At 37.7% G+C, this 15,980-nt stretch overlaps 1 protein-coding gene and 1 long non-coding RNA gene across 8 annotated transcripts in view; both read right to left on the bottom strand.

Annotated features, from left to right (window-relative positions):
- The window catches only part of LOC134202422 (RING finger and transmembrane domain-containing protein 2), a 48,345-nt gene extending 45,266 nt beyond the window's left edge, over window positions 1-3,079 (bottom strand). Inside the window, exon 1 of one of the 7 annotated variants that reach the window (XM_062677435.1) lies at window positions 2,958-3,079. The gene's annotated coding sequence lies outside the window, so the exon portion shown is untranslated. Of the gene's footprint in view, window positions 1-2,176; window positions 2,201-2,722 lie in introns of those variants that run through there. The other 6 variants (XM_062677437.1, XM_062677429.1, XM_062677430.1 and 3 more) reach the window with 6 other exon arrangements.
- A 4,149-nt stretch (window positions 3,080-7,228) lies between these two features.
- LOC134223619 (uncharacterized) lies at window positions 7,229-8,788 on the bottom strand. Its single transcript, XR_009982654.1, has 3 exons — window positions 8,679-8,788; window positions 7,497-7,587; window positions 7,229-7,331 (listed from the first exon to the last, which is right to left on the bottom strand). It is a non-coding gene; the product is annotated as an uncharacterized LOC134223619 (long non-coding RNA).
- Between the last annotated feature and the right edge of the window lie 7,192 nt (window positions 8,789-15,980).

Below are 15,980 nucleotides of genomic sequence, written 5' to 3'. Positions count from 1 at the left end.
AACCCCGTAGAGCACTTCTGATTGAATATTGAAAAGATAGCTTAAAATCGTAATTTCATAATTAAATTTGGATTAAACTCCACGATCTGTTACCATAAGGGATACAATTGGATGATTTCCATGTGGCGAGTAAAAATAAACTTGTTTAAGAGTTCGGCAGCTTTTTAATGATATCTTGGTGAATTTAAATGATTCAACCAAATTTGTTCCTACGGTGACTGAGTCTTCAAATATAAAATGACATCTTATAATGTATCCGTGTGTTGCTCTTTTATTAATATTATTATTAATGAGTGTCCTGAGCTTATAAGCTACCTGTACATCGACTTTCAAATAAAGTTATACTTAATTTGAAATATGCCATTCTAACATTTGTCGTTTTCTCTGTATGTTTACATCTCTTTTCATCATTTACCGACTGAATTTTCCCAAATTTATCTTATGTCTCGCTCGATTTCGATTATCTATCATATATAAGACACGATGCTGGCGAAATCCATATCTTAAAGCATCTATTTTGCCCAGCAGCATTGAATTGTTAAATAGCATTGTTTATACATCTTACTTGTTCGCCATTTTGATTAAAACATGGTTTAATTTCAAAACAGTGAATGTTTAAGTAGCGGATGTTTATTATTATAAATATAATCATGAAAAAAACAATATTAAAATACATTAATCGTGTTTATAATAAGAAGTTTCATAGAAAAAAGTTTGCTGTACGCTCAATTTTGTAACATGTAATAGGCGTATTTTGAGATTATTTTCAAATAAATGAACTTAAGAGAAAAAATTTCAACCATTTTATGTACGCATACATTGAAGGAAGGGATGAATATTGAAATGCATTGAAAACAACCGAGCCAACAATTAAATTTTCTTTGGAATTTCGAATATATTCATCTAATCCATGCTGTACGCTCAATTTTGAGAGTGACTGTATGTTTCGAATCAAAACAAACACGATGCTACGCACACCAACATATCCAATGACAGATGGAACTGAAAATGTTATTTTTATTCAGGGTTCGGGTTGGCACTGACCCAGGTTTAAAAACGAATTTGGCATATGTCGATGATTTCATCAGTCCCTCCAATCTACATACATTTGGGTTTTCTACATCTCGATAACCTCCCCATATAGATATCTCTCTATCTCGATGTGTTCTGATCATATTTTGTACAGGATTCACTCTCCTTATGTCGATATGTTCAAATGTTTAGGCTACTACACCATTTTTGAAAAATAACAAACATATCAACAACAGCAAATGACATTTGTTTTGTTGTCGTTTTTCATAGCAACGAGCGTTTTTGGATCTAGTACCCATTTTAATTTTCCCTCCAAACTCTCCCTATCTCGGTGGTCCCTTCAATATTGAGATGTGGAGAGGCGACAGTAGAGGCGATTGAAGGCAGAGCACATTTCAAGTCGTTCACGGAAAAGATTGCGATACGCTGGCCTTGGAATTACGTTTTGTCACAATAATTCCCATGCGGTCTTTTGGGTCTTTGGGGAAAGTGGAGTAAAATGATAGCTCTTCGGTTCAACTTTGTTGTACGAGAAAGGCAAAAAACTGATTTGGCTAAAAGCGTAGAAATAAATACCTACTATAGTACATGACCTCCAGCTTAGAAACGCCAGTGGAGTGACGTGAGATTGCTCGAACGACGTGAGATGAGTCGTCGCACGTCGCTCTACTCGTAGAATAAGCCCAAATTACTCCTGAAACTGTTTTGAACATTCCGTTTATCATATCAGATAAGAGAAGTTTTTGGTATTTGGACCATGAATCGCTCTCTGGTATTTGTTTTTACGTAGCATTTAGCAGTTTGAGGACACGGCCAAAACGACTAATTTTAAATTGCTTATTATCGTTGTGAAAGGAATAAAATAACAGTCGATTATAAACAGTAGCCCAAATGGTGGGACTAGTACATATTTATCTATTGAACTGTTACACCACGTTACACAATGCAATCAGATTGTATACCAGTCTGCCTTTCGAACTGTTATAATATGCATATTCAGTTTTATTCGAGGTTTTATTATAGTTATTGAAAATAATCACGTGTACTTTTTACGTTAGGTGAAGTGAGGTCAAGGAGCAAAACTGTTTGTCCGACGATTTCATCGAATTAGAGATAATATTGTTCAATTCGGTATTTTACATACACGTAGTTTAGTTTTCAGAATTTATGTAAACAAAACACACTGAACCAAGCCTCGTACTATTTTTGTAGCGCAAATCGTTCAACTTTTTGCTCAACAACACTGAACCAGTTTCGAAATTAGAAAACAACGAAGTGGGAGACCACCGAATGATGCGAGTTGATAAGATAATCCGTTTTTATTTACGATTTGTACATAGGTGTACAGATACAGACTGCATGACATCATCGTCACCTGCAGTTGTGTTTGATCTTCGAGCTGCAAACAGGAGCCCACCTGTCAAAACACAATCACCTCACCACAATTCGGCCATTAGGGGGATAAACTTTTCATCAATAATAACGATATTTCGTCACATAGCACTAGATAATGTCACTTGGTATCAGATCGAAATGTGTTTTTTTTTTCCTGGGGCTCTGGAATTTGTTATGTCTGCAGATAATGTAAACCTATATAGCATTATTAAGCTGAGCTAAGCGAGAAAAATGTACACCACACAAGCCTCGTCATCATTCACCCATCTATGCACATAACACCATTGAAACGCACCCTGTTTTTTCTTCGATTTCTAGTCGCTTCCACGGGTCACTTTAGCCACCGTTTGGGACAGTCTCATTTATCTTATCTGCAATTATCTACTTATCTAATGCAAAAAACAACTGGCAAGGTCGCCAACATTCGAAAAAACTCACTGGAAACAACACTAAAATCGCATCTGGAAAGTTCAGACTGACCGTGTAAAATTTGTCACCATGATTCAACTTTGTCTTCCTGCTGTATGTACCTACTATCTGACTCACACATGAACGCGACACTCGCTCTCTATACTCTGGGACTCGTTGGACTGACTGACTGGTACGAGATACCGCTGTGGACTGTCAGACTCTGACTGCTCTGTGGCCGCACTGTATGGCAGTGTTGGCGCAATGTTGTATTCGGTTTCGTCTTGGCCGCGTGCGATATATTTAAAGCTATGAGTAGCAGGATAGTTCGAGATCTTTCCTTTTTGAGGTTAGAAAATGCCTCATTTGAATTTCAAAACACTAAACTGAGACTCAAAAATAATGTTAAATTATGAATTTTGAAAATAGGTTTCTTATCTTAGCATTATTTCTTTGGGTTGTTCAAATTAATTTCAATCAAATGGTAACACTGGTTACCAGTCACTCAGTCTCACCTGAGAGTCACGTTGCTACTATGTGAATCCAAGATGGAATAAGAGAATGATAACCGATGGTGTTGATATTGGCATATTACATGTTGCAGCATATAAAGAACATATTAAAACTCGTCCAATACAACCCACATCAAATAAAAATCAAATTTGATTGATGCACGATTTAAGAAACATTCACAACATGATGAATAAATATTTGAAGCAAAAAAATCAAAGATTTAAATAATTGTATAGATGATAAGATTTAAAATTAGTCAAAATAAACGTATGAGACAATAATGGAACAGTGAAGAAAAATGGATCGTTCTAATTTCTTTTTCACCATCGTCATACGTCATATTTTGCATGTGAAAAGGTGAAAATCATACGTTGCATGTCGGGTGATTCTCTTGAACAAATCCAAGCCGCAGACAGCCGACTTGATTAGATGGAATGAGAATTAGAAATTATAGTCGAAACAAGTACAGTTTTTTATGAAGTTTGCATTCCAGCTAAACTGCAGCTAGCCGCAAGTCGAGTACATCTGTATATGGAATATGGATACTTGACTTACGGAAATTCATAGGATTATGAGATTAAAATATTAACATTTTTACATCAAGGTTAAAATAATTCAAATTTCCATTTACTTCCGCTATATTCATATGAATATAGCGGAAGAAAATGGAAATTTGAAGTATTTTAACCTTGTAACATTTTCCCCTAAGACGCTAAATATTCATTATTTCATTTTTACATCGTTTTCTTAGATATTTTTAAAAGAACAAAATGTGTCAGTCTATTTTAATGCTATAAAATCGTACTCTCACCGTATTTCTTCCATCTCCACTTTCATGTTGAGGGGTTCTCACTGCTCGCAAGCCAATATTTATCTCTCGATTCTCGTATGTAATATAAAGTGTACATCCAAATATTGGTGAGTCGAAATGTAAACAAATACTGGAAAATCAACGACCGAGCTGGGTAATGGCCACACTGTTTTCTCGTACTTTGAATTGACTGGTAGCCAGTATCAGTGCGTGTACACACCAAATTTTTCTCGCTGAAAACCAGCAAAATTTTGCTGGATTTTGCCGAGCTGTAAAACCAGCAATTCATCCAGCAAAATTTACTTTGCTGTTGTTACAGCAAACATAACAATCATAAAAATGACAGATACTCAACTGTATTTTCAGCAATGTCGATAATGGTTTGCTGGACGGTCAGTAAAACTAAAATCAAAATAATTTGCTGTTTTTCCAGCAATTTCATCACATTACTGAAATATCAGCATACTGTAAACCAGAAAGTGCAATTAATTTCCAGCATATCGCGCGCGGTAATGGCTGCCGTTTTTTGACACTTTTCTAGGCAGTGTCAAAAAACGGCAGACATTACCGTGCGCGAAATGCTGGATATAAGAATATATTAATTAGGAGAATGAGATAACTTATCTAGACATGTATCAGTTAATGCAATCAATAAATGAAAGTGGCTGTAAAGATTTTTGCCTAATTCATTGATGTTACATGTCATAGAAAAGCAACTCATTTAACAATATTTATTTTCCATTCATATGCACCAATTTTTATTTATCAATTCATGTGAAATCGGTAAAAAACAGTTAACAGCTTATTTCAACTTTACGATGAAATCATTCATGGTAGTGGATGGCTTAGTTATGTTCAAAATAGCCCCCGTAAAAAATGAGAAAAAGTTAGCATGTGCGGCATCAAATTTACAGTTGAAAAAGTAATGTGTCCCTAATTAATGTTCCGAACGCTTCCTCAATTTCGGGTCTACCAAAAAACGTTTTCCAATACGGATAAAACAAACTCCTTCACAGTACAGTTGGGCTTTGATGATCAACACCGGATTTGTGCTGCTCCGATAGCCCAATGTATACTGCTCGACATCATCCTTCTTTATATCAAAAAGTAGTGTTTAATATAATGGAGTGCGTGTTGGCTCTCGTTTCGGACGGCAGAACGATCGCGCGATTTGCCGAAATTTTGTGGTTTGCATTGCGCGGCCGATAATAAAGTTAATTAGTGCAGTGCGTGTTGGCTCTCGTTTCGGACGGCAGAACGATCGCGCGATTTGCCGAAATTTTGTGTTTTGCATTGCGCGGCCGGTGAGACAGTTAATTAATGCAGTGCGTGTTGGCTCTTGTTTCGGATGGCAGAACGATCGCGCGATTTGCCGAAATTTTGTGTTTTGCATTGCGCGGCCGATAATAAAGTTAATCAGTGCAGTGCGTGTTGGCTCTCGTTTCGGACGGCAGAACGATCGCGCGATTTGCCGAAATTTTGTGTTTTGCATTGCGCGGCCGGTAATAAAGTTAATTAATGCAGTGCGTGTTGGCTCTCGTTTCGGACGGCAGAACGATCGCGCGATTTGCCGAAATTTTGTGTTTTGCATTGCGCGGCCGGTAATAAAGTTAATTAATGCAGTGCGTGTTGGCTCTCGTTTCGGACGGCAGAACGATCGCGCGATTTGCCGAAATTTTGTGTTTTGCATTGCGCGGCCGATAATAAAGTTAATTAGTGCAGTGCGTGTTGGCTCGTGCTTCGGACGGCAGAACGATCGCGCGATTTGCCGAAATTTTGTGTTTTGCATTGCGCGGCCGGTAATAAAGTTAATTAATGCAGTGCGTGTTGGCTCTTGTTTCGGACGGCAGAACGATCGCGCGATTTGCCGAAATTTTGTGTTTTGCATTGCGCGGCCGGTAATAAAGTTAATTAATGCAGTGCGTGTTGGCTCTCGTTTCGGACGGCAGAACGATCGCGCGATTTGCCGAAATTTTGTGTTTTGCATTGCGCGGCCGATAATAAAGTTAATCAGTGCAGTGCGTGTTGGCTCTCGTTTCGGACGGCAGAACGATCGCGCGATTTGCCGAAATTTTGTGTTTTGCATTGCGCGGCCGGTAATAAAGTTAATCAGTTCAGTGCGTGGTAAGGTTTTGATAAACTGTAAATTTATTTAAATACGCACGCACCCACACAAAAGCACACACACACATTCACTACACATATAAACCCACATACACACTCATATACACACATGCATATATACACACATAAACAAACTTATATACATTATACATAAATACGCACACGATTTTTATTATATATTAGGTATCTATACCAGAGCTTCCCAAACTTTTGGGTATGCGACCCACCTAGCAAAATTCAATATGTCTCGCGACCCACCTATGAAAAAAATGCATTTTACCAAGTATCTAGTATTAAGCATTAATTGAATTAGAATGTCATCTGTTTCGGATTCTTCCACATAAAAAATATTCACGGTACCTTACATGTACAAATGGCAAAAAATGACGAACATGATATTGTTTGTCAAAATGTTAACGTTTTTATTTTACTTCACTAAGATGACAGCTTTTAGGCATAAATGTTTTCTAAAATAGCGTGGTGATGAATATTTAAAATAGAATGCGGTTTGGACTTGAAATTATGATCCTGAAAAAAAAAATCGAGCTGCAATTAATATTTGTTCTAAGCGACCCACCAACAATCCACTCGCGACCCCCCTGGGGGTCGGGACCCACAGTTTGGGAAACCATGATCTATATTATTGGAAGCGTTTGGTACGGGAGGTCCACGCTTTCTTCCTTTCCTCTCGATTCCAAGCTATTAAGTGACTTTAGGTATTCCTGAAGTCGCTCAATATCTAGGAGTCATCTCTGCGGTACATACTGCGTAGTTGGCCTGGCCGTATGAAAAGAAAAATGACGGAATTCAGAAACCGTCATTTTCCAGGATGCTGTCAAGTATTGACTACGCAAGTATGAGATTAGATTAGATTAGATTAGAAAAGTAGTGTTTAATATAATGATAACAATTACATCAAAAGCCATTTACATTTATCCATTCAATGATGCCTTCCAGGAGGTTTGCAATTTTTGCGATCCTTTATTGACACTTTTAACGCCTCAGGATGGATTTTTATCCTTTATGGTCAGCAATGTTCGTATGAATTCTAAAATGTTTAATAATGGTATGGTAGGTTTAATGTTCAAGAAAGGTATGGTAGGTGGTAAATAAAATCATTTCTTACTAGTGTTCACCTTGTTCACAGTTGAGTGCATATTATTGGAAACAAGAAAACAAGCGAGAACACAAGCAACAAAAATAGCAAACGTACCTGTGGCACTTCAGCGCTGTTCGATCTCAAAACATCATATTTATTGACCAGAGATTTTGCAACAATGTTTTTATGATGAGCACTTGGATGACTGTGAATGAGACAAGTAAGTTCATAAATTTATGTTTTTTTCCTGGTTTTGTTTGATTATGCCTACATTGATGCCGTGCCGGCGCGCCGCGGCCTATAGGGTGAAGCCAGAATAAACGAGACTTGTGATATGACGAATGTAAAGGATTGTTAAAGGCTGTCGCGTCACACAGCGCGTCGCGTTTACTCTGACCAACGCTTAGTATTTAATACATTGCCTTATGCTACGTTTAGACAAGGCAAGTGAATTGAACGGCTTAATACCATCATTAAACTCACTTGAACGAAAACAAAATTAAACAAGTCAATTGAATTCAACTGAGTTGTTCAACTCTCTTATGCTACGTTTTGACAGGGCAAGTGAATTGAGCAAGTCGCTTGAATCGAACGCGAACTGAACGTGTAAACAACTTAATTCAATTCACTTGAACGAAAGAAAGTTGAACATGTTCAACTTTGGCAGAATCAATCGAATTCAACTGAGTTGTTCTATTCACTTGCCCTGTCACAACGTAGCATTATGCTACGTTTTGACAGGGCAAGTGAGTTGAACAACTTAGTTGAATACAATTGACTTACCAAAAGTTGAACATGTTCAACTTTCTTTTCATTCAAGTGAATTGAATTAAGGTGTTTACATGTTTAGTTCGCGTCCGATTCAAGCGACTTGCTCAATTCACTTGCCTTGTCTAAACGTAGCACTACCCTGTCTAAACGTAGCATTATGGCAACAAAAACTGCCAGCAGAGTGCGGATGCTAATAGACTACTTCATGTTTGTGGTTTCAACTTTCAAGCTGTTGTGTTATTCCATATTTATTGGATATAAAATTGATCAAGTTAGTAATATTTTTAGTGATAGACATCAGATTAATGAACAATTTATTGAATGTAAATATATTTTTTGTTATAGCATTAAGTATTAACATTTGTAGTTTTTTAGTGCAAATAAATTAGGAGAATAACTTCAGTAAAATTTTGATAATGCTAAAACCAATGAGTATCCCATATTTACACATGGAATAGTCACATAGAAAGTAGAAAGCAAGCAACCATAATAATTGTGAATTATGTTTGATTTAAATTTACTTACTATTCAAATCTGTTGATGAGATAGTCGCTTGAGATGGTTGTGATCGCTTTGATTAATTTGATGTCGACAGATTTTTGTTCATGTAGTTTTTCGATAATAGTTCTTCCTTCTGGTGTCTGTTGGAATAAGCAGTCAATATCAAATTCCTGAAAAAGATTTTTAGTAGTCATATTATATTAAGTACTTCACTGCTGTATTTATAATTAGTAATAAAATTATCTTTTCCAATGAAATTCCCATTTCGTCTTCATACTCGATGTATTCATATTCCTCGTAATCTCCGTTATCGATGTGTTCTTTTTTAGTATGCTTTGAGTAATTGGCAATTTGCCCCTGAATTTTTTGATTTTTTTCCTCTGTCCAGTGTTTAGGTTTAAAAGATTAAAATCCATCTCATTCAGCTGTGAAAATGTTTCTATATCAACGATATCTTCTCGAACTGTTAAAAAGTTGTTTCAATCGTTTCAATCTTCTCGAACTATTTAAAAGTTGTTTCAATCGTTGATTACAAAATATTAATAATCATTGTTGTATATTCTTAGCGATATGTAATTGATGATATTATTATACGTTTTCCAAAACGCGAATGTAGTGTGACAATGTATGTTTTCCAGTGTAACTAGCACTTCTTGTCTGGTACTTTCGACTTGGTAGGCTTGCAGAACTTCATCAAAGTTAATTGTTTCCCACAATATGAGCAGCATCTTAGGTTTGTCGTTTGTTACAACAATTTCCTGTACTTCCTGTAAAAGTAGGGAACCCAATCATGTTGGATGTCTTAAGTGATACGACGCAATTAACGCGAAATTGGACCCCATTGAACACTATTTCTTTTGGAGAAAAGCATCTGTCTTCTAGATTACAAACCAACATGGAAGCTGATTTCAAATTTTTCATCAAACACATTTTTCCAGATTGGAAAGTTAATGAGTTATTGAAAGGACGCTCTGCAATACTGAATACTTGCGCAAACAGTTGTCGTTTAGCCAAGCTGAGACACACATTTTTGAAATTTTTTGCTGCGTTCATTTGTGTTTTAATATTCTTGTTTTTTTGTTCAAAAACACGACAATCGTACTGTTGCAATGGTCCCATTTCTTTGATGCATTGTGGGTAATGATACAGATGGTGTAATTTGTTCGGTCGTCGTTTGAACAAACAAAAAAACATGTTGTAAAATATTTTGATCTCAATTTCAAGTTCCGCAAGTAGAAAATCCGGCACTGTTGGCGAACACGATATGCGAGTTATATTGATAAGGCAACTAATCAGAGGCATATATGGGCAATCATCTTTACCTTGTGTTTGAAAAGAAACGGAAAAGCTCTTAGAAAAAGAAGATATTGAGACGCCGTTTGTCGCATTCTGTGAGTTTTTGGTTGAAGCAGCATTTGCGCTGTTATGTTGGATGATGGCTTATTTTTACGATCGCGGTAGCCATAATTGAAAGTTGCTAGTCGATGGTTGATAAAATCTATAGTAAATCCAAGATTCTTATCCTTATAGTATCGAGAAAGAACTAGCTGTATCGTGATTGGTATCACCCCTTCCGTCAGATCATGCATGGTATCGAATGAATGGTTTTTAGTTATGTGAAAAACTTTAAGCTCATTTAAGATGCATCCTGCTGGTTTCAGTCCGCATTCTGTTGGTGAAATTTACTTCCGCCGAAGAAGATCAAGATTAGTATTGTACCATTGCTCGTCACGTGATGGGTATGCGTTCATGGTTGGATCTTCATGGAATTCAGGTCTGGTTATGGTACACTCTCGACAGAACATATTGGCGGAAGGTCCCAATAAACCGAACAGCTCGTGAACGGCTAATGTATCGCCAGCTATAGCAACGACCGCTCCGCGCATGAAGTACTCCTCTTGACCATAATATACCTTCAAACCAACTTCTAGTTTTTTTAAATCGACGATGAGCGGTGCTAGGATTCTGTTATAGCCATAACGTTTGGCATCTGCAGACTTCGCATATATCAATGGGAATACCGATCTCGTCGAAGAATTAAACTGTGTGGGTAGGTTCTGCACTTTGAAATATAAAGCAGCAATCTTTTGTTTTCCTGATCTGGAGCTCAATGCGTTACATGGCTCAACGTCGTCCTCATAAATGATTAATCTCAAAGCATCCGGATATTTCTCAAAGTAAGCACTATTCCTATACGCGTATCCATCTGTATTGCTTGCATATATTGGAGGAATGCCAGGCTCACGGAGAGTTTCATCTTGCTTTGACAAAACATTGCGATTTTCAGAAAATCTCAGAGCCAGTTTTAACGATTCAATAATAGAGATGTATTGAAAAGTATTATAAATCTGAAAAAGATATAAAATAGTAGTTTGTGCAACTAGTTGCAAAAAGATGATTTTTTCAGCACGAGTTGTACGTTTATCCAACGAGGCTTGCCGAGTTGGATGAATACTACGAGTGCTGAAAAAATCGAGTTTTGCAACGAGTTGCACACGCTATTTTTTGCAATAACCAAAAATGTACTCAAATATGATAAATCTGTACCAAAATACTACAATTTTATTTACTTAACATGACCAATCTTGCCAAAAAATCATGTTGCTGCAGAAAACAAACAGATTCCATGTTATCGTGCCCCATGGTGTGTTCGACAGACCATAAGGCGATAGATAAACCTGCCTTTGGAGAATTTGATGTCGTTCTCATCAAATGATTTCATTTATTACGTAACATAGAGAACACACTGTTTGAACACTCACCCAAGCCAATTAAGCTAAATGTGGTCATGTAACTAATGTTTTAATACTGGTTTTCCATTATAGCACCCAAATGAGTGCTTTAATGGATTTTATGCAACCCATTTGAGTTGCATAATGTTCATTAAAGCACCCATTTCATTTGTATGGAAAAGTAGGCCGTTTCATCACTCAAATGTCAACTGTAAACCAGGTATTATGATCAGGAATTGCAAAAAATAAGTTATTACTATTTTTACTATGGTTATATTTAAAATATCCTTACCTTAACGGTAGCTTCTTTTCCTTTCACAAAACGTTTCCCTTTCCGTTCTTTCAGCATAATGGTTCTTGTCTCCGGAATTGTTTTTTTGAGATAAGCTTGTTGTTTTACTGGAGTAGAAACCTCGTTAAAAATGTTGTCTATTATAAGGTTGTTCTGCAGTTTGATAACTTGTTCTGATTCGATGTGAGTAGCAAATTGGTCAAGGAATGCCGTCACCGTGTGTGATACATATTCGTTTATTTGACCTATTATCGCTTCACAGAAGGACATACTTTGGCTGGTTCTAGTTTCAGTTAGGGAAATGTCAGCTTTCATACGGCACACGGAAATAGCAACAAACTGGCGCAATGACTCCAAACGAGTTATTTCCGGTTCGTATTCTTCAGGGTCTGTACAAGGGCCAGTGCTAGCTTCTTCGTCATATGCTTCGTAGGCTTCCACTTTTCCTTGTGAAACTAGCTTTGAGGGGCTTGGCTCTGATAAGCTAGGGAGGGGATGTTTTGTTATAAGATGATGTTTCAGATTGGAAAACTTCCTGTAGCTCATCCTACACCCGGGTTGCATGCAAGTGTAATGTACCAGATTTTTATTGAAGTCTTTTCTGTCGCTGTGATAATTAATATGTCGCCGCAAACCGTCAACATATCCTTCCACAAGTCATTTGCAAAAAAAGCACTTTAATGTGTCGGCCATTTTCTCGTCCTGCTGCCTAATACCTGCTAAGAAAATGCGATTAATACTTTACTTACCAAACAATTCTTCGAGATCTCAGTTCTCAAATTTCAACGTCTGGACAATAGACTGCAGTTCAGAGCTCCATTTTAAATGTTTCAAATTTAAAGAAATAGCTGCTTACACGTGAACTTTTGGAATCGTAGAAAATATGGCGGACGTGCTATTTTCGCGAATGTTTATCTCTCCCCGTGACTTGAATTTGACAGATGAACACGCTTGCTGGATTTCCAGCAATAATATGACTATTGCTGATTTTCAGTAAATTCTATGAACGTTTACTGGATTTCAGCAAATAACTGTATTGCTGGTTTATTACCAGCAAACTGTTTTGCTGGAACAAGATATGAAATTTTGGTGCGTAAGAAACATATTCTTTCAGGCAGAGCCGTAGCGTGGATGCCCAGCGCCCTTGGCGAAACCTTTATTGGGCGCCCCTCACTCTTGCAAATGTTCAAAACAAAGAGCGTGTTAAGAGCAGGGAGATTAAAAATTAACTTTTTTTTGAGGGAGGATCTAATGAATTTTTGTTTTATGAACTCCTAAAGCCTTTATAACCTGCATGTGTTCCAATAGGTAGGAAGTAAAAGTTATAAAAAGACCAGAACATTTTAGAAATCCCATGAAGTTTAACACTTTTCTGAAAGATTCAATAAACAAATGCAAGTAAAACAAACTAGATCCAGTAGTGCGTGGATTCTCGAAAAAATAGGATTTAATTTCGATTTTAAGGACGGCTACGCAGTCTTGAATTATTGAAACAAGATGTATATTTATCCGACGTTTCGACACAGTTAATGGTGTCTTCATCAGGGAAAAATACGGTATTTGTTCCTGATGAAGACACCATTGTGTCGAAACTGTCTGGATAAATATACATCTTGTTTCAATAATTCAAGACAAGAACAGTAGCCGTCCTCAAAAACGAAATAAAAATATACAGTCCATTTCTCAATAGTTCATAGAATTTAATTAGGTTAATAAAATAGCTCTCAATTGTGCCAGTTCGTGGTTTGAATGCTATCGAACCTAGTCACATCAAGAAGAACCCTTTTAAGGAGTGGATTGGATGACCTTTGGATGACGAAAAATCCAACTCCAGAGTGACTTGGTCGGTGGTTTGTTTACTACTGATCTTTCAATGAACTTCAAATTTGGAGTGAATTGGTTGATTGTGAGAATAGCGATTGGTCCAAGTCGTATCAAGAACAAAACAATTCCGGAGTGTATTGATTGATGGCCAGAATAACCAACGGGCCTATTCGGATCAAGATATATAAATTTTTGGAGTGGGTCTGACGGTAGTTTGGTGGCACTGGTTGTTTTGGTTGAACCAATAAATTTCAACTTTGACGAAAGTAGTTGCCGTCGTTACTGAAATCCCTCGATGCATATTCTTATATTCAGCATACCATCATTTCAAATACTTACCCCGTTAACCTTTACCAGTTTATAAAGATTACACTGGATCAAATGCGATCGCATAGTTTGTCTGCATAAAATGAGCTAATTTATCTCAAATTCACACAAATTTGTTATCAGTACTTACCATTAGATAAAGGTTTGATTTTTTTAGGCCCGAACAAAAACTATATGAATTTGATTTACGCTTTTTTAGTCTACTCTGTGTTTCGGCTTTGGTTTATTTAAGTCCTTATCTAGTGCTCCTTTCCCTTTTTTTTCCTTTTTTTCTTTCTTTTTTCTTTCCTTTTTTTCTTTTTCATGCTCCTTTCCTTGCATTTTCTGTTCCTTCCTTTTCCTTCCATTTCCTCTTCCATCAAGTAATTTATGAAAAAGACATTTCCAAATTAGGGGAGCATGCTGACGATACGTGATACCTTGAAACGTTATGACCCCGGGAGTTCTTGCTGTCCCATAAAGGGACTATCCTAGACATCAAGCTGCTGGTCTGACCAACGGCAGCTTCCGGGGTGGGCGCAAAAGGCCTCTCTCTCTCTGTGAGAAAAACTGGGACGAACAATAGCTGTCGTTGTCAGGACGCCGTATGACAAAATGGCGTTCGTGGCGTGCTACCGCCCGTCGGTTCGGACGAGAAAGTACCTTCAGGAATACGTAGAAGTCCCGGCACCTATGGGCAGGATGTTAGCAGGCTCGGTGGTTCTCTCGGTGGCTTGTACACTACGCACCGCTCACTGGAAGTCGTCTGCCGACCGGATAGCTTTGGTCCACGGAAGTCGTCTCGCAGAACTGGGGCCAACAGTTGGCAACCCCTGGTAATTCCTGGCAGTATTCGCTCCGGAGGTGCACTTAGGCAAGCGGATAACTACCGGCAACAGGACGCCGACTTGCAAGATGGCGTTCTCGTGTTAATAGAACCTACAGAGGCGTCGAAAAGGCGCAATCACCACACACGCACGTAGCTGGATTCCCACTTAGTTCGTTCCCGAACGTCACAATATTGGACTTATCTCCAAATTCCGAGTTTCACGAGGAATGAAATAAACTTCAAAGATGCGAATTGGCTGTAGATTCTTAGTATCTCGTACCTCGACTGATCTTTTTCTTCCTTTTTTGCCTTCTTCATCGAAGCCTCTGGAGCTCATATTTTTGGTAACCGTATTCATTTCCCAACCACATTGCCAACATTCACCGCTTTAATTCATCGCCTACCCGTTTTGGAATGACGGTTAGACTCTAACTTGACAAATTATTTCCCAGCATTTCAACACCATACACAAAGTGTTACCATTCGGTAATAACCTGTATCGGTTTTCTGAGGAACAGAGCCTTCTGAAAATACGTCAAACGATTTATTATGGATGTAGTCCCCGAGAGAATCGTGATAAGAGGTTAAATCTGTATTACTTTGAACCAGTGAATTTGTGAATAATTTGTCATATTTCACATAGCGAAATTCTGAATTTCGGCGCCCCCCTAAAGTCTGGCGTCCTTGGCGGGGGCCAACCCTGCCAACCACACGCTACGGCGCTGCTTTCAGGTTTGGAAACTTTTGGTTTTGACTTTCATTTCTATTTTTTTCTTTCTGCCGAAATATTGAGCCAACATTTTTGTAAATGTTTGAACTGAATGTATGGCATATAGGGGAACTGTTCCGATTTTCATCTCACTGAACATATATTCATCTAATCGCAAAACAAAGAAATACAACACTAATCTTGTCGCTTCTTTTTGCTAACCCGCGTGCTCACAGGTGAAAAAAATCACAAAAATAAGAAACAAACCAAATTCCTTTTTATTACTTTGTTTTGATGGGATGGAAATAGGAGCTATGGGATGAAGTGCCGAATCGTTCCCCTATATAACAAAGACAGCAGTACCTGCAGCACGGTTCCACATCTTTCAAGGAGCTCAAGTTGATCAACATCATCAACGGCACTGCCATCCATCGACTACTGGTAGTGGCCTACAAACCGGTGCATCTGTGAATAAAACAAAGATGTACTTATATAAAAAAGACCGAAAAAAAAATGATGTACTTATCAAAAATATATATTTGTTTGCGAAACGTCACTCGCAGGCAGTACCTACCAGCGAGCTTACGAAATGCAACCACATTTAGCAAAACCATTGGTAAAATTAAAAAGTTGC

The sequence above is a fragment of the Armigeres subalbatus genome, chromosome 1 (assembly GCF_024139115.2).
Source record: "Armigeres subalbatus isolate Guangzhou_Male chromosome 1, GZ_Asu_2, whole genome shotgun sequence".
NCBI classification, from domain to species: Eukaryota; Metazoa; Arthropoda; class Insecta; order Diptera; family Culicidae; genus Armigeres; species Armigeres subalbatus.
Note: the sequence above shows the minus strand (reverse complement) of the source record. Positions and strands in the feature narration are given on the sequence as shown.